The following is a 19132-nucleotide window of genomic DNA, read 5'->3' as shown; positions in this document are numbered from 1 at the left end:
AGTGAGACAATTGATCTGAGAACTGTGGCTAATCTGGCTTCAGTGCCTGTTGACTTTGGCTGTAGCCAAAGTGTGGGCAAAGTGCCATGCAGTAGGGTTATTAGGGGTGCTTGGAGGAGGCCTGTTGTCCATCCTCCAGCTGATCCAGGTGTCCCTTCCATGCCACTCAATGTATGTTTAGAGCTGTCATAGAGACAAAGGCATGTTCTTAAAGGTCCTCCAGAGAAATGCTTAGGGTTGTAGATGTAGCACAAGCTGACATGCAAGACTGCCTCCACTGTGTTGCTGATTCAATATATCTAATGAATGACACATTGGAATTGGCGGTGTCTGTGGTCGAACATCTGCTGGGAAGGGAATGGTTGTGGGCATAGGTCAGACACATTATCTGTTGTTACCCAATTTGGCCATGCCCAATTGTGCCCCCATATTGGCAGTATTTCCACTGCTCTGTTAGTGGTTGAACTGTACACGCCCAGACTTGGCAGGCCATGGGGTCATGCTCCTGGGCTTCTTCATGAGGGGTGCTTATTCAACAGACTTCCGTCACATTCAGGCAGCCACAGTGCATCTGATAGTGGGTGTGGACATGCCAGTACAACTCCTGGCAGAGACAGTTCTCATGGTCAGGTATGACAATGATGAACTGCCACCTCTCACACCTGTCTGACGTATCAAGACATAGAGCTTGGCTATGCTAATGCAGACACTCACACAACAGTTTCACCTGCAGGACCCCTACAGGCACACACACAACAGTTATGTGGTTCAGCCATGAAGCTTCAAACTCTTTTCATCTCACTGGCCATTTGTTACTTTATCTGAATGTCTGCCTGCTTCTCTTTCTTACTCACACACACTCACCGACCTTTATGTGTCAGCCTAGGGTTCCTGCCCCCGCACACAACACCCTGTGCAAATGATTATATCTCTACCATATCCCTGTTTTCTATCTTCTGAATTCAGGGATACATAAGCTTTGTGTTTGTTGCTCAGGCTGCATAGTCTACTTAGTGCTTAGTATAGATGCATTTGTGATGTTGAACTGGTAACTGTACGTTTGACTTATACTGGTGTTAGAAAGTTAGACAGTTGATAGGATCAAACTTTTTTGCATCAGTATTGTTAATGAGCTTGTGAGGGTTGCGAAATCTGAAACTGAAATATGTCACATTACTTTCTAACTTCTCTCTTTAATGATTTTCCAGTACAAACATATGGTGCTACAATGAGGACATGCCATGACCATCAGTACCTTTGAGAGGTATGATTGTGTGAATCTTTGTATGACTGTGTGAATCTTTGATGCCTGAGGCCTGTTACTTAATAATGGGCACATATGTCACATAAGTCTCTGCTGTCACGTGTTAAGGTTATTTCTGTACAAATCACACACATTTTACTTCCTTACACAATCAAGTAACAACATGCAAGGATATGCCAGTCATTCATATTATTACACAATACACTGCAGGTTCAATACTTACCTTGTAAATCTAGTAGTTGCAACAGTTTTAGTTCAGGGCTGACTCTGTCTGATGCAAGTAGTGCACAGTCAATATATGGCTAGGTAAAGGTTGTGAGCATTGCCTGATATCAATGCTACTATATGCATGTGCACAGGAGGAAGGTTTTAGCCCATCAGGTGGTGAGAGAGTGTGCTATGCATTGCCTCTTAGCCAATGCAAGGGCATACTGAGCATGCCTATGTCTGCTTACACCCACAGAAGCTGGTGGTTCCCCCTCTGACTCCTTGTCTGCAGTGACCTTGCCATTGGTGGTGAGATATGTGCCCTTTCCCCTTGTTGATTCTGTTGAAGCTGTTTTCTCAGGATGATGTTTTATAGCATGGCACATACAGTGAAAATTTCAGTACATGTACATGGATTGTACTACAGGTGTCCCCCAGATGTATCCCAACACTGGAACCACAACTTCAACAGCTCAAACACATGATATTTTTTGGTTTGAGCATGTGCTTCATTATGGTGTTCTTCAGCAGGTGCGTGCACATTTCTAATGGGCATCATCAGCCACGATTCCAGTACATAATGTGCATCCTCCCTAGTAAATGACCCTGTGGAATATCCTCCCTAGTGAACATTTCATACATTTGGCAGGTGTGTCAGATATGTGAGTCATGGTAACTGCCTGGGATGCCAGCACACACATTCAAAATTATTCTATTGGCATCACACACAACTTGACAGTTAATAGAGTGATGTAGAGACTTCCCTGTTCCCCAGGTGGTGCCTTAATTTCTATATGTGCACAATCTATGGTACCCAGTACTTCAGGGTAGTATGCTACAGAGTAGAACGTCTGCATATTTCTGGCCATGTCCTCGGGAATATGAGGAAAATATATGTGGTCATTAGCATGCTGTAGCATAGCATTTAGAAACTGATGGAGAATCCTGGATGCTGATGCTTGTGACACCCCCAGCATGTCCCCTGTTGGTCTCTGAAGGGTATTTGTAGCTAAAATTCTATGTGCTACACATACCTTTGTCTCCACTAGGATGGGTTACCCCCCTAGTTTGCCCTGGCTCTGAGTTGAAGATGACAGAGGATGCAAAGTTCCTGTAGTGTGTCTCTATCCACCCTGTAGCACTCTACAATTCCCATGTCATGTAGACTGTGGTAACTTAAATGGGGTCTGAAAACTCTTTTCCTTCTTGGTCTTGGCCTATTAGCGACAGCATAGACTTCAGCCTGTTGCACATACAAATGAATTAAAGCAGCAGCAGCCCCTAACATTGTTTCTTTGTAGACTCCTTTCCATGGTTGCCTTCCAGTAGGTTTTGGAATTTACAGGAAAGACCAGCATTGAGTCTACATGGTTGCTTTATAGCTCATTGAATATCTGCTCCATCTTGGACTAGTTGATTCACATGCAGTTCAAATGTTTTTGAATATCAATGACCCGTCATTGTATAATTAGGAATACATGCAACTTCAGCATGTAATTCCATTCACCCTCATGGAATAAGATTACTAATAATAGACAATCTCATATATCACAGATTTTGTGAGACTGATATACTTCATCTTACAGTTAAGACCCAAAATATTAATTATCTCAGCCTGCTTCACTGACTACTCATTACTTGACTATTAGACATATAAGTAAATGCTCCAGTGCACAAATGCCACGCGAGCTATCATTGGAAATCACATGTATTATCTACCTTAATCTATCTCCACTTTATCTATGATTTCTTTATCTGTAATTGCCACTGGAAGCCAGTAAAGATTAGGGAATTTGGCTAAAAATCAAGTGATTCTTGCATGAAATGAGCAGAGAAACCACACATTTATTTCAGAAATTCTAGGGCTGAAAATATGTTACCCATATAGGGGAAATGGATTCCAAACTGCATGAAAAATTGTTCCTTCAGTGTGGGTACTATGGAAAACTTCACTCTTTCAAAATTTGTCACTTTCAAAGTGCATTTGGTTAATTGCATTTATAACTGTCAAGACTTTATACTGACTCACATGGGAAGAAGCAAGAAAGTTTGTCTGCCTCCCAGTACAAATATTATTATACAAGTACATTCTTTTTTTTTAAACATGAAAAAGCAGTTGAAGTTTACTCCTTGGTTTTTAAGCGCTTATCTATGTCCGCCTTAAAAAACACTACAGCAAAAGCTCATTAAGCAAACCTTTTGTCTTGTTTTTAGTTGAATGTACCTGTTAAATATTCCCTATTCTTGTGTATCTTAAGTAATTCATGTACTAATAACTGAGGTAGCAGTATGTTTAGTGTAGTTACAGAACAGTCCACTTCATAGACTCATAGGTTCATAGGTACTTACAAGGCTATTGATCTGTAAGAATCTTTTGCAGCCTAACCATATATTTCTAAGGTAATTTTTAGCCCTCATTATTATAAGCATGAATAACTCACAAGCCTTATATTTTAGGTGCAAATAGCCCAGAATCTGGCAGATATTTACATTTCTCCTCTCCATAAGGGACAAATGTGCTAAGTCAGGGGTGAAGTTATGGTTTGCCATCCATTCATCCAAATTCAGCTTAAGCAGATTGAAACACTTTCTTCACTTTATGTGGAGAGGAAGATGATTCCAGACAAGTGGCATTCTCTGTGATACATATTTATCCCTTCTACATGTTCTATTTACATTTCAGAAGAGATTCAAATCTCTGAGCAGTTGTTTACGCCACCATTGGACTTGCAGATATGCAGTAGGTCTAAGAGGGTGGGGTAAGTTAAGGCTCTTTATGTGAGGTAGAGGTTCATATGTGTGGACTAGGTTAACAACCATTGGGGTCTATTTAAGTCTAATCATGCATCCCAAATCTGACAAGTTCTGGTACCCTTGGAAATGTAAGCAGGAGCTTGTGAGAGTAAGCATTTACGAGCAGGAACAACATGGGAGATGAACCATTTGCAGGTTGCCTGTGTTCGAGACATAAGTGCCAAACCACGGGTGATTTTTCTGGTTCCTCATGCGGCTGTCTAAGTTACATTTGAATTGGGTTAGGGAGAAACTCTGTTTTACATGGATAAGGAGCCCATTCCAAAGAAGATGGAGTCTTTATGATATATACTGTATTTACACAAAAGGCAAGGCTTGAGTCTTTAAAATGGGCAATTCTGGGGCTGTTTATTTTGTGGATATGCAGGACGTCCATCAGACTGTGGTCCAAAGATGCCTTGTATCCCAGGTACAGAGCTCCCCTCAACAGTCTGTAGGAGACAGAATACAGTGATAATGTTTTAAAGTGGTCTGCATAGGAAGTTGCCTCTTTGTAACCTGTACTACACTATGAAGAGGGACAGAGCTTTGAGATAGTCAGTGTAGCTTTTTATGATTTAGTCCCATTATTTTCTTGCTGAGAAAGCAGTGCAGTCATTCAAGATGTTTTAAGTGTTTGGAGAGGTAAATTCCAAAGAAGTTTATACTCAATGATCAGCCTAATACCTGCTGATTACAGTGGGATTATTGCATCTTTTGACCTTGTTGCCATACCCTTGCTAATAAACTGTGCAATGAAGAAAGACTTTCTTACATTAGTGGATACATAGTGATCAAAGGACAGTTAATTGTCTATAGAGGTTCCCAGGTCCCTAATTACTGAATCAGTTTTCAGGGGTGTGTTAACAATGTTATACTTACAAGGGATGCCATGCTTAGTGAAGGACACATTATACATTTCATGGCATTCAGTTTTAGGCCATGGTTTTGACACCAGCTATTTGTTTGGTAAAGGCACTCTTGGAGGATTTTCATGTCATCTGGAGAGTTTATGATAGCACCAAGTTTACAGTCATCTACAAACTTGGTCAGACAGAAATGCTTAAGATTAGCTTTGACCTCTGAGAAGCAAATGCCTGACAGGAGTGGCCCAAGGACTGAGCCCTGGATAGCACCACTAGTGATAGTTCTTTTGGAAGAGGTAGTGCTGCCCATCCTAATTTCTTGGGTTCGGTTAGTGAGCCAGTGTGCTCTACAGTGGTTTACACTGGGATTTACATTTAGCTGAGTGAGTTTTTCAACTATACCTGAGTGTGGAATGGTGCTAAATCTCTTTGCAAAGTCTAAGTATGTAGTGTGTACATATTTTTTTCTCATCCATTGTTTCAGTTAACATCTTCAAGATGCTGACCAAGTTAAAGTCGACCATATGTGTGGGTGTTTGTGTGTGTGTGTGTGTGTGTGTGTGTGTGTGTGTGTGTGTGTGTGTGTATACGATTTTGACTTTTGATGTAATAACTCACTACAAAGGTCACACCCACCATTATACCAAGTGAATTTATCGCTTGAGGCAGTTTGTCATATGCTAATGTAGCTTTGTAAGTGATGTCTCCTTACATGGGTTGATCTCTCAGAAACAGTTTGAAGTCTTCAAATAAAGAAAAAATGGACAAGCGTGTGTATTCACTTACAAGCTTCTCTTAGGCTACACCTTTATGTGCACAGGTAATGGAACTGCTGAATGCTATATTTTTGATGGTCGTTTCACAATTCCTAGTAATCTAGTAATATTTTTTTATTCTTCCTTGGTATTTCAAATACAGGAGTACATCACTTTTTATGGGAAATAAATAGTGGTATTATGTGTACAGTTCTGGGTATTATATATTTTCTCCAAGAGAAACAGGAAATGTGAATGCTTGTTATAAAGTGGATCTAAATGCATTTGTGAATAGAGATAATGCTATGAAATAGTCATCATAAAAAAACGATTTTGAAATTCAAAATGAGCTATGACCTCATCGTGTTCATAAAATAGCACAGACGGTATTTTTAAATCCTTTCATTGACATCTGCCCAAGCAAAATATGCCACTATTGAAGGAGCATTCATCTTTGACTTAAAGAAGTCACAGCCATCCACAAATAAATTGCTTGATTATTTTTCATGCACATATTCCATCCACAGCCACACTGCTAATGACACACCTGATCAATGATTAACTGTGATCATGTTACAGCTGTAGTATGACACATTTGTACACAAACTACAGTCTGATAGTCACAACAGTAACCACTTTCTGAGTAGGTATGTCTAAGATGCTTGTGAATAAGTTAAATAAATTCTGACCATAGTAATATATTTCAGCTTGTTTCACATAAATATGCATATATCCACCTAACCCTACATGCTCTACTTCCAATGCCTTTGTTTTACAAACTGCTCTAGGAAAATATGACCCTCCTGAGAATGTATACTTCTTGTGACTTGAAGAAGTCACTATTTTTTCACAAGTGTATTCTTCTCAAACTGACATATAGCCGCATTCTCACTAGAAATCCATTTTGACTGTTTACCTGCAATCATATGATAGCAGTAATCAGACATATCTACCCCAAAAATAATAATAAGCACTTTTTGAGTGGCCAAGTCTCTGATGTTTCACTGTGATTAGATGAAAGATATTATGATCATATGCAATCATATACTGTCTTCATTTCCCACTCAATAATGGACACTTTCTGTCTGGTTGGTTTTACTGTAATGAGTAAAAATAATTATGTGCAAAGTAATGTAGTTCATCTTTCATGACACACACACACACACCCACACACACACACACACACACACACACACACACACACACACACACACACACACACACATGTGCATACACGCACGTGCGTGCATAAACACAATCATATGCACTTAACTAGCCATATCAACAGTTATCTGTCCCTCATTCCCCCAATAACAGCTTTCTGAATGGGCGACTTACTGTATTTAAGCAAGCTATTCGCACTCATATGCACTGCTCCTCACTGGCAAGCTAAACTGATTATTATTCAACTAAGTTCAAACAGTAATAATGTCATTGCTTCCCTACCATTATCCCAAAACAACCACATTTAAAGGGTATCTATGTATAAATAAAATGAAAATCAGCAATAGTACTGTATTTTAACTTGTACCTGTATCACTAATGCAATTCCACTCCCCTGAAACTCTATTGATGGTCACTCAATAGTGACTAAGTAAATGGAAAGCACAAAATAGTCACTTCCTTAATTAAAACCATTTGCCCCCATTATTTCTAATAAAGTACTCTGTAGGGAATATTTGAAATCTACCAACTCATTAAATTCCCAGAAAACATGTTCCTAATTAACTATCACTGTCTGCATGTCCTCCTCACGGTTGAATGACGTTAACCATATACAGGTAGGTGTGAGCGTGAATGGGTGTGCCTTCCTTGAAGGTTAGGCATTGGGCTGGCAACTCGGCACCGTAAAAATCCACTGCCAATCATTAGCAGACCGGAGTTCCACTGTGGTGACCCCTAACCGGGAAGAGCCGAAAGACATTACTATTCAATTACACCTGCAGCATTTGCTTTCTACCTGAGGAAAATTCATTTAGTTCTTCTTGGCATACAAAACACCTGTGCAAATATTTTCAAGCAAAAATCCTAAACCTGCTAGACTTTGTTGTATACTTAGGAGCCATACAAATAACTTCACAATGTTTAATTGCATATTGCCTTTCTTTTCTCTCCCTTCTACATTGTTTCAACTCCTTTTGATTGATTTTTATAATTATCATGCAATAGTTTATATGGTTTACCAAATTTACCAACTATCCATCTAATAAAAACAACCTCTCTTCTCAAAAATGTTACCAGAACTGATCTTTCACTCAGCACTCTCCTATCCATTTCTTTTTACCTATACTGTCAATCCCTGGTAGGGAAGGCAATCTATAACCTGCAGTTCAAACTGCTGCTTGGCCTCCTCCTACTGTATTGCCTTTCCTTCTCTAGTTATTTGTTCCCAATAATAAATTCCATTCCCACTTTCCTGCTTGTTATACCCCTATTTGCAGTCATTCCTATTTCTAAAATCTCCTTTGTCCATTCCACTGCTGTCTTACTTCTTAGAATACGCTCTGCTATGTTATGAACATAATATTCTCTATTGTTGTTGTTATTCTCCTTAAGGACCTGGATACAAAATTCTACTCTGTCCTTAGTTCTCAGAACGTTTCCCTTCTTTTCTCATCATCCCTTTCCGCTTGATTTCTAGCTTTTTCCTTGTGTTATGCATCTGATCATTAAGTGCTCTAGTCAGATAATGCTGAATCATCTAGTTCTATGCTGTTAATCAATGTACCCCACTTAATACTCTCTATCTTCCCCCAAAATAAATTATTTCAACTCTTTATTAATTAAGGTCCACATCTCCCCTTGTTGATAAAAATATTCCTGAACTGTATATAAAACTAAAGAGACTACATGTATTTTCACTGCTTGCTTCTTACTATACATTTTCATAATCAAAAGTTTCTAGTTTCTTAATTTATGTATTATATTTTGTTTAGTCTCTTCCCACATATCCATAGCTGCAAATGAAAAATATTTGCTGTGGTTTTACTTTTCTGTTATTGTATATATAACCATGTCATTATTTACACTGTAAGAATTTAATAAAGTTTTATTCTAGTCTTATTCTTGCCTTCCTATACAACATGCTTCCCAAACACCTAAATATCCACTTTCAGACAGTGCTCACTTGTGATGTTTAATTTTGATCAGGCAAAATAAATAAAGGACAGAATAATGCATTTCACTTGTTTCTCTCAGACATGCACTATCCTATCCTATCAAACCAGACTGATGTTCATTTAATTGTGTTCAAATAAATGGTTTAACATGCAGCCTGTCATTCTAGTCCTGCCACCCCAATAACCACTTTCTGACTCTGCGTTTCTTCTATATTTGAATGTGGAAAGAAATACTTGCCATAGTAATATATTTCAGTCTACTTCTTCCTCGCAGTTGTTTCCCCTCCCAGGCAAGTCATATCTATGATCAGTCAGCCATGATGAAATAACTGTTCTTTAGTTTCACATGCAACCTGACCTCCAAAGTAGTTGGTTTATCACTATGAGCATTGTGGTTGTTTCTTTCTCTAAATATGTTTTTACCAAAATCATACTCTTCATAAATAATCAAAATACATTTGCTTGACTTATCCATACTTATCACAGACCATTGCACATAACAATATAAAAACAAATATAACTGAAATTTGTATTTTTGTTAATACAAAATGGCATCCACATATAAAAATGCATGCTTTCTTTAATGTAGCATTGCTTTTATATCCTTCCTATATTTTTATGTTCACTAGAAAACAGTTCTCTCCCTCATACTATAATACTTACCCTTCTTTCCACTTTTCTCCTCCCATCCCCACACTCTCTTCTCCCTTCCTCCCCATACCGTATCCCATTTCTCATTTAATCTTCTAACACAGCTTTTATTACCTTCTCTTACCAGTACTTGCCTATCACTGCGTGACATTTAATTTCACAGCAATCCTCTTAAACTCGGGCATGCCCTACCCTTGCCTATCACTCTGTGCCATTTAATTTCACATCAATCCTCTTAAACTCGGGCATGCCCTACCCTCCTACTACTATTTCCTTCTGTATCTTACTTCTCCTTCTTCTTCATTCAAATATATCACACACTTTCTGTTTCACATACTGTCTCTATTTCACCTAGCTATGCTACCTTTGATTTATTCTGAAAATACATTGATATAAATCCAGAGGAGTATCCTTCACAATCATTTTCACTAACTCTTTTCTCCCACTCAATCTATTCACCTTGTTGTTCCATCTGTTTAAGATTCTCTTTATTATATATTTTAACTCCTGTCAGTTTTTCATTCTAATGTCTCCCATTATCAAACATGCTTTCATGCCAAAATATTCTCCACTTTTTGACCACAGCAACCTTTCCAAGTGTTGTTTCCCTCCCTCATCCCTATTACTATTGATTTCTTGTGATGATATTCCAGGATTGATTGTTTTAGTAATTCTTTAAAATTCTGCACCAGTTGAGGCAATATTCTCTCAGCCTCCTCCAGTAATAATACGCAGGCATCCCCTCAAACAAGTTCATCTTACTCTTCTTGCCTCTTGATCTCCAGTTTTTAGCAGTCTGTTTATTCACTGTGCCAGTATCTCTATATCCAGAATGTTCATTCATGTAGAGAATAGGCATCCTTATCTTCTTCCTTTCCCTAATGATAAGCAACTATTAACCATTATTTAAAAACTCAGCTTCTTATGTAATGCTCTAATATGCCATAAAGCCCTTTCTTTAATATTTGTTTCACAGTCACCATCTAAAAGTACCAGCTTATAGAATCCGTAACTTTCTGAATGTCCATAAGTACCACCTCAGCTTCTCTCATCTTTTTCTTCTCACACACGCTTGTATAATTTAACAACAATCTCCAGTGATTTGTGGAGTAACCCACCTTCACAAACCCACCTGAGTTTCTGATATTAGCTGTTCTAGCCATAGTTTTCACATCAATGTTACAAACCTAACCTGGTCTGTATTTTTGCCAAGTCGTTCTTCCTTTTTTCTCTTTATATATCACTACCACCTCTGCCTACAACCTTGATCTTGGCATTTCTTCCTCTTCCTCACCCCCTATAAGATTACACAAATTGTCTAAGTAAATTCAAAATCACTTACTAAGTACCCGCATACCTGCAAACCCATTAAGTTATGATTATCAGTTGAGAAGCCATCTGGGCTTCTGCTTTTTCTTTCTTCATATGTCTAGTCACCACTAACACATCTCCCATACTTGGTTCTTTATGGATCTCCTTCTTATCTTCCTGTTCTTTTTTCCAAATGTCCTTCCCAATTCTCAAGCACCCCTCCTCAAGTCTCTTCATATTAATTCATATAACATTTCCTTAATCTTCCTCCTTGGCTACAACAGTCACCTATGTTCTTTTCATTGCACGCTACCAACTTCACATCTACTTCACTATTATGTCTCCATTTCTTTTCCCACCCCTCCACTTCTGCCTGTATTTGCTCTCCTTCCAACTCCAGTAACTCTTCCTGTAGCATCTTGGTCCTACACAAGCTGCTTTGCTTTTCATGTTCTTTGTTGATTTCTATCTGTTCTTCTCAGTTCCAACTCTAGTTCCTCCATCTGAACATGACACCATATATTTTGACATCCTGTATGCCCCATACCTTCCACCCTCCAAGAAGACACAATGCCATCCCACTTCTTAATATTTCCCCTTTCTGTTTTATTCCTTTCTAATATATCACAAGAAATTCATTGCAACCACTTCACCTGATATGCATTATCACTTACCTGTATTCTGTTTCCAACTATCCAGTCCCTCTCTACTCTCTTTTTCATAAAGTTTAACCAGGGAATGACTCAACATCACCCTTTTATGTATATAGTCTCCACTTCATACAACATCATATCTCATTTTCCACTAGCACACTACCCAGCCAACTTGTCTGCTGACCTTCCTGTATTCTGAACTGCTTCACCGTCACCATTTTTCACTATATGCATTTAATACTCATATCCATTTCATATTTCCTTAAATTCTTCTGACATTTTAGATTGAAATTCTCTGTTCACTCCCCATCCCTCAGCCCATACCTCTGCCTCATGTCTGCAGTAATGCTTTGTTATAAATTTTCACTGTTGGGATTTTTACAGTTCACTCCATAAATGTATGATGTTACTGGTATATCAGAACTTATTTTACACAGACTGGATGAGCTGTCACAAAAACATCTTATAGATTACAAATGATTAATATTTCAGATGACACTCAATAGCTAGCATATTTTACCTGTTAATGAAATCCTCACGAGTACTCCCACATTTTACAGTAACTCCCCTTCCCCTCAGCTAACTCTGCACCTAATATGGCAGCTACTGAAAGTGTTATCTTCCCTTCTAGTGCTCCTGTCAATAAGTTCTTTAAAGAAAACTTAGCCTAACCTATAAGGCATTTATATTGTGGTTACACAATACCCATCTTTAACTCAAAATCCACTGTATTCTGTCCTGAACTCATTAATTTTGAAATGTCCACAGTATATGATCCTTAATCTTCCAGTTGATTATGGATGTTACTTCCTCCTATTTGATTGTATCAGTCTACTAATTCTCATAAGAAATAGCAATCAGTCAATATTCGGTCTATATGGGAAACATCCTTTGGGCTTGCATTCATGATAAGATTTCCATTTTTCTTCTAAACCAAAATCCAAAAGTTTGACATCAGTTTTAAGTGCAAATTTCTTGTAGTCCAACTTTTACTTCTCACTTCACACACACACCCGACACTTCATCTGCTCAGTTGTCTTCTTCTATGCTTTCATCTTTCTCTCTTTATCCCTTTCAGTTCGCCATTTCACATGGTAAACACACACACAGAACAAAACACAAAGCATAAATACAGAAGCAAAATTTGTAACTAGGCTCACTCTTGCAACAGGTCCCGTACTTTCTGAGCTCCACTACCATACCAAGTTCATCTGCTAGGGTCTGAGCCACCCACACGTTTTACAAGCCAGCTGACTAGCAATGGTGTTTCTCCCATCTGGTAGAGTGAGGGCCTATCTACATTATCTCTTTCTTCCTCCTCTGCTTATGCTATTTCATGCTTCACCTGATCCTTCATTTTACTCCATTCCTCTATAAATGCCTCCTGTCTTAGGTCACTTTAGGTGTTCCACACTGTTCATCTCCTATTTGTTTTAAGGGTCTTTCAAGGTGATTTAACTCATTCCTCTCCCTCTCTCTTCTTTGGCAGCGGTACTCTATGACATCTTACTCATTCCTACCAGGATGCATACTGGTGACTTAGCCCTACACCTTAACTCTTCCACATCCAGAGCAGCATGTTTATGAGCTCACATTTCCATTCCAACATGAAGAGCTATTGTTTGTCAAGTAGCATACTGTTTTCATCTGTAACATAACATATCTCCACAGTCCTCCACTTCTTTCTCGTGCTTCCTCCACTGGTGCTACCCTTTCCCTGCCACCTAGAAAAGAAAAACATTTGCATCATATTTTGTACCTCTCATTGTTTCCACATAAACCTTAATAGCCTCTTATTTATCATGACATCAACATACTTTCTTTGAAGGTTATAACTACCGGGTACAGCTGCACAGCATTGGCTCTTTGGTGGTATACCACTGCTACAGAATCTTCCAGCATGTTCACTTTTATACTGCCTAGCATCAGGCTGATTTCCCAGTCCACCTGTCTCATCGTCCACTCCTTTATTTGACAGGGAAACATTTTGACAATTATATTCCTGCCTCTTGCTATTGACCCTTGCTTGACTTTCCAAATCTAGGCATCTTATCTACTTGATGATACCACCTACCACTCTATTTCCCCATATTAGTGACCCAGTCTTGCACAGACTTTGCCATGATACCCCATCCATGCCATCTAATTTCTTTAAAATATTATTGTACCTTTCTTATAAGTTTACCATTATGTCCTCTTCCTCTACCTCCACTCCTGACACTGATAACTTGTGAATTTCATTTCTGTCTGTCTCTGTGTCACTTGTTTAACTTATACTACTCAGGACCCTCTTGTACTGCCCCTCTTCCCTAGTTCACTCTCATTCATAACAGAATTTATAGTTGTTTCCATTTTGAAGTATTCATATTCATCCTTCTCTACAAATACCCCCAGTTTTGGCATTGCCTTTCATATCCCTGACCTTTTACCCTTTATTTTTTTTTAACATTTTTAAACTTAGTTAGATCTTTGACTCTCATCTCTTCACAGTGCTTGATATACTTTGAGATTGCAGTGTCTTTCTCCAGATACCTCATCCTCTTCACCAGTGCTTCTTCACTTCTCCTTTCCACTGTTCACATGGACACTTTTATGCTCCCCTTAGACTCCTTTCCACTACACCAAATTCTCTACACTGTGTTTGCTTGATTGTGATAATATGAAAAAAATAAAGGCCATGGTGTTGTGTTTCACCTTCTTTCCCATTCAGAAATACAGTCCTTCCCTAACAAGCTCTATTGGTAATTGCTTAACATAGTCAGGTAATTTTGTAGTTTGCTTTACACTCAGTCTGTCTTATCATCCCCACCTCCAAAATAATTCTCCTCTCATTCTGTATGCTTTTAACACTTGACAGTGATTGTTATTTGGTCTCCTATATGGAGAAAATGTACTTGTGCATTGCTGAACCCCTTTCAAAGAAAAAAAACAATGTGCTAAAAAATGGATCATTACTGTTAGCAGTGTGTAATATAGCAATAACCCATGCCTGAGTGTGGGTAATGCTGGATTTACCCACGGTTGGCATGGTTTGGTCCCGAGGGCGAAGCCCGAGGGACCAAACAAAGACAACCATGGGTAAATCCAGCATTACCCACACCCAGAAGTGGGTTATTGCTATTATACAATGACATTATTTAAGAAAAGAAATAATTACTTTTCTTAAATAATGGCATTGTATAATGCCTCTTTGCTGCCCTTCCGCAGCTGTCTGGTGTTCCACGGCAGTTCTGATGTACTGCGCATGCCTACGCAGTACATCAGAGCTGTGGGCAAAAGCAACGGAGAACGCAAGAGCTCCGTTGCTTTTTCGCTATGTTAAATGGGTTTAACATGAGACAGCTTTAAAATAAGAAACGGAGATCTCCGTTGCTTATTTTAAACCTGTCTCACTATGTTAAACTCATTTAACATAGCGAGAAAGGTTAAAAAAAAAAGCAATGGAGATCGCAAGATCTCCGTTGCTTACATTGTGTCGCTATGTTAAAGGAGTTTAACATAGCGAGACAGCTTTAAAAAAAGCAACGGAGATCTGCGTTGCTTTTTTTAAACCTGTGTCGCTATGTTAAACTCTTTTAACATAGCGAGATTAGTAGTTTATACTAACGGAAAAAGTCCGGGCGACCGGACCTTTTTCCGTTAGTATACTGAGGGATTTACAACGGGCACGCTGGTTGGGCTGGCCAATCAGCGTGCACGTTTTAGAAGAGGCATTGTATAATGTTAAATATTGTCACAGAGCTATTTTGCAACCTGTTAGTATTATTACAGTTGTAACCTGTATGGGAAAACATGAAGAATAGAAAATTTGCACCTACAGAATTCTGTAGTGAGTGGACTATAGACCATGTTTAGTATGTTGCTGGGGACCTAAATACAATACTTGTTCTATGTGCCGGTGTTTATTTTATTTAACTTAACATTTGTTAACGGGGAAAGTCTGACTTGGTGCGAAGCCAATTTTCAGTGGAGGCCTTTGGAGAAATGCTCCAGACATGTCTTTGTAATGTGGGAGGAAACTGGAGCACCCAGAAGTAACCCACATGAATGCAGGGAGGACATGCAAACTCCACACACAAGGCACCCCAGCCAAGAATTGAACCGCATAACCTCTTGCTGTGAGGTGACAATGCTACTATTGCACCACTGCAGTGTTTTGTCTATCTGACATAGAGAAAATAATAAATAATTCCTGAAGCTGTATAATGTGCAGATAGTTTACTTCTAACAGTATAAGGTACTTGTCCACTGTTAAGATGTCTCTTACTATCATCCACACATATCCAGTTTAGCAGCAGACAGGTACAATCTGACCCTTCTATAAACCCTTCATCTGTTGGTTTGTTTTCCATATAGTGTATTTCATGTCTGTTTAATGGAAGCCCAGTGTAGGATCATTCTTTTTAGCTCATGTTGACAAGTACTGCATCCTCAGATCAAAAAAGATGTCTCTCTTCAGAAAAGTTGAATTAATTTAAGTTGTTTTGTAAAAGGGAGGAAGGAGTGGCTATTTTTAGGTAGCACTTCTTAGGCAGTGTTTTTGTCGATTAGTTCTACCATATGATAGATAGCTGTTGTAGGGTTCAGTACCATTTCGTATGCTGCATTTTTGTTCTTTAGTTTCTTTGAATTTGTTCTACCAATTTTGTCCATATTGAAGGACTTTGAATATCCCATCTTCTCTGCAGTGAATTGTAGCTCACAACCACTCTAGAGGCATAAGGTGCTGAATTCGTCCTATGACCAAGTTCTGCTTGCCTTACGGTACTTATAAAAAATAATCCCTCAAAGCAACTGCTCTTCACATTTAGGCAGTCTGCTGAAGATAGAAAGCAGACAAAGAAGGGTCAGCTCTGACACTAGATGTCATGTGTGTTCTCCCTCCTGTCTGCTGCACTTTTCCCCGCTGAACTCATTTAAGCAACACATGTAAAAAAACAAAATAAATAATTACAGCTTTTTACCATCTGTTGGATCCTGAGAATGTAACAGTTTGTCATAATTAAGAAAAATAAATCCAATTTCTCTCCTTTAGAGTACTCAGTTTTGCTGCTTATGATACAGAGTTCACATGTGTACATGGATTATTAACTCCTGCTACTTTTGCTAGCTAGCTCAATTTGTTCCCCTTCTGTCCCCATACTCAGCTGTGTCACTAAAACACCCACACAATATACCTCTAGTAGGTTACCAGATAGAGTCTTGTACACATCCCTAGACACTGTGCAGAAATATTCAATCGCTTCTTGACCATCTACCCACACAACAAATCATAGAAAACTAAAATCTCACCTTATTAATTACAATATTCAAATAATCCCATCCAGTTCGAGTTCCTATACAAAAATTCAAACCCAATTAACCTTCCCAATGTTCCTGACCATAGTCACTATATAGGTTATATATATTACTTGATATTATTATTCACCCCCTAATTCAAGGTGCTATTGAAATGGATCCAGACCAGAAAGTATACTCATACTCCCAAACAACTGGTAGCCCCTCCTCCATCAAATATGGCATGCAGAGTGCAGGAAGTATCCAAAAGAAGCTTGAACAAATAGACATCTTCCTGCATATTCACCCCAAGACATTGTGGCAATCACTAAATCCTGGATTGAAAATGACATTCCCTATCAACAGCCTAATTCCATGATAAAACTGTTTCCATAAGAACAGTCCTGGGACAAGAATAGGGGGAGAGGCTATGATATTGCATAAAAGTAATAGCCAATTCAAGTCTATTGCCCAAGTCATATCCATATCTGAACATGGATCCAACTAGATATTATTGCGGATCCTTTTATCACAAAACCATGAACTCTACATAGTCACAGCCTACCTCCCACCACTTGAACCAAAGTTATGAGTATCCTTAACACAACCTCTTAGCCAGCACCATGGCATAGAGGGATAAATCCCTGAATAAGGCCCAGATAACACTGCTTTGACTAGTGACTTGGGCACCTGCGAGACTAGTAGGGAGGGATGGGCATAATCATCCCAGGAGGGGAGGGTGGGCATGTGGGCCTTCTCTATAATGATTCCTGATGGAGGCTTGGGATGCTGCTGTGAAGGGGTATGGTCTGTGATGGGGAAAGGGTAGTGACTTGGCTGAGCTGCTGTTGACAAAAGACCAATACCCCACATGTCCCCATTGCACTTCTGCTCCTTGATCACAGCCACTTAATTGCAAGGAGTGGAGACTAACAGGGTAAGCGTTTAGATGATAACCCTCTAGATGAATGTGATGGCAAGACCACCATCCCACTGCAATGGCCTTAGCGTCTGCTCATGTTATCAGCCTGATTCAGAGAGATTCCTAGAGTGTAAAAAGTAAATGGTAGATCCAGTGATGAACATAAGAGCATTGGGGTAAACACATTAGATCAAAATAAGGGAGGAAAAATGCTCTAAACTATTACACAGGAACAAACCAGTAATTATCATGAAAGTCTTCAAACCTAATCTTCTTTACAAAAACAATGATTGTGATAATGAATGGCTTACCTACTTAGGATTCTTGCAAACTGTCACAATCCCACCAGATGAAACCCTACCTCCAGGAACAACATGCTTTTGGACCTCATCATAACCAATATCTCAAATAAAATCTCTAAATTAAAAACTCTGGTACCAAGAATAATTGACTCCTTACTCCATGAACATCTTAGCAATAAAACTTAGAGTACAACTCATTTCTTTTAAGCCACAGTCATCAAAATGCCTATTCATCCTATCCTGCAATAACCCAGAAATTGCAGTCAGCATTCTGACCACTACACTACTGTCAAAACAGAATAAACTCCATCCAGTTGTTACTCACTGTCATAAACCTAATTAAAGGAAATGGCTGATCAAATTACTTAAAACTATACTTTAACTTCAGGGACAACATGTGGAAAGCACAGAAAGCAGACAGTACCCCACCAAATGGGGAAAACTTTCAAATGCCCCAACCATGGTAAAAAATGCATAAGAAGTATCTCAAAATCATCAAGTATTCATCCTCATGTAAATAAAAAAAAGGATTAGTCCCAAGTAAATCAATTGATTGACAGGAAGAAGAAATGCAATGCTATCCAGACCATTACTATCAGAGCTCAACAATACCCAATTTTATCTCAAAAAATCTTAAAAGATTTTCCCCTCTACATCAACCACCCCAAATTCCAGTTCCCTCCATGCCAAACTCTAACCCACCAACTATACCCTACTATTCTACTTTAATCCATTAGAACTTCAAACATTGAGAAAACACTCAACAAAATTCCAGATGACAACACCACAGGATTAGACAATCTTCTCTACTGGCTCACCAAAGCTTACTCAGAACAGCTAATTCACCCACATAAGAGTATCTGCAGCCTCTGCCCATGTCAGGATACAATCCCAAAAATCTGGAAAGAAGCAGTTAAGACTATCTTCAAAATTAACAAGACTAGTTAGTAGTTCAAGACCATCTAGCCCAATCATTTTTCTGTCTCTAATTTGTTCATCTTCTGTGTGGATT

The 19132-nt window shown here is 38.8% G+C and overlaps 1 protein-coding gene across 3 annotated transcripts in view; it reads right to left on the bottom strand.

Annotated features, from left to right (window-relative positions):
- The window catches only part of LOC122800983 (E3 ubiquitin-protein ligase TRIM69-like), a 544031-nt gene that overhangs the window by 16596 nt on the left and 508303 nt on the right, over window positions 1-19132 (bottom strand). The gene's annotated exons all lie outside the window — the stretch shown is intronic.

This window comes from Protopterus annectens, chromosome 4.part1 (assembly GCF_019279795.1).
Source record: "Protopterus annectens isolate FY-2018-M chromosome 4.part1, PAN1.0, whole genome shotgun sequence".
NCBI classification, from domain to species: Eukaryota; Metazoa; Chordata; order Ceratodontiformes; family Protopteridae; genus Protopterus; species Protopterus annectens.
The sequence above is the reverse complement of the archived record's forward strand: the minus strand, read 5'-3'. Positions and strand labels throughout refer to the sequence as shown.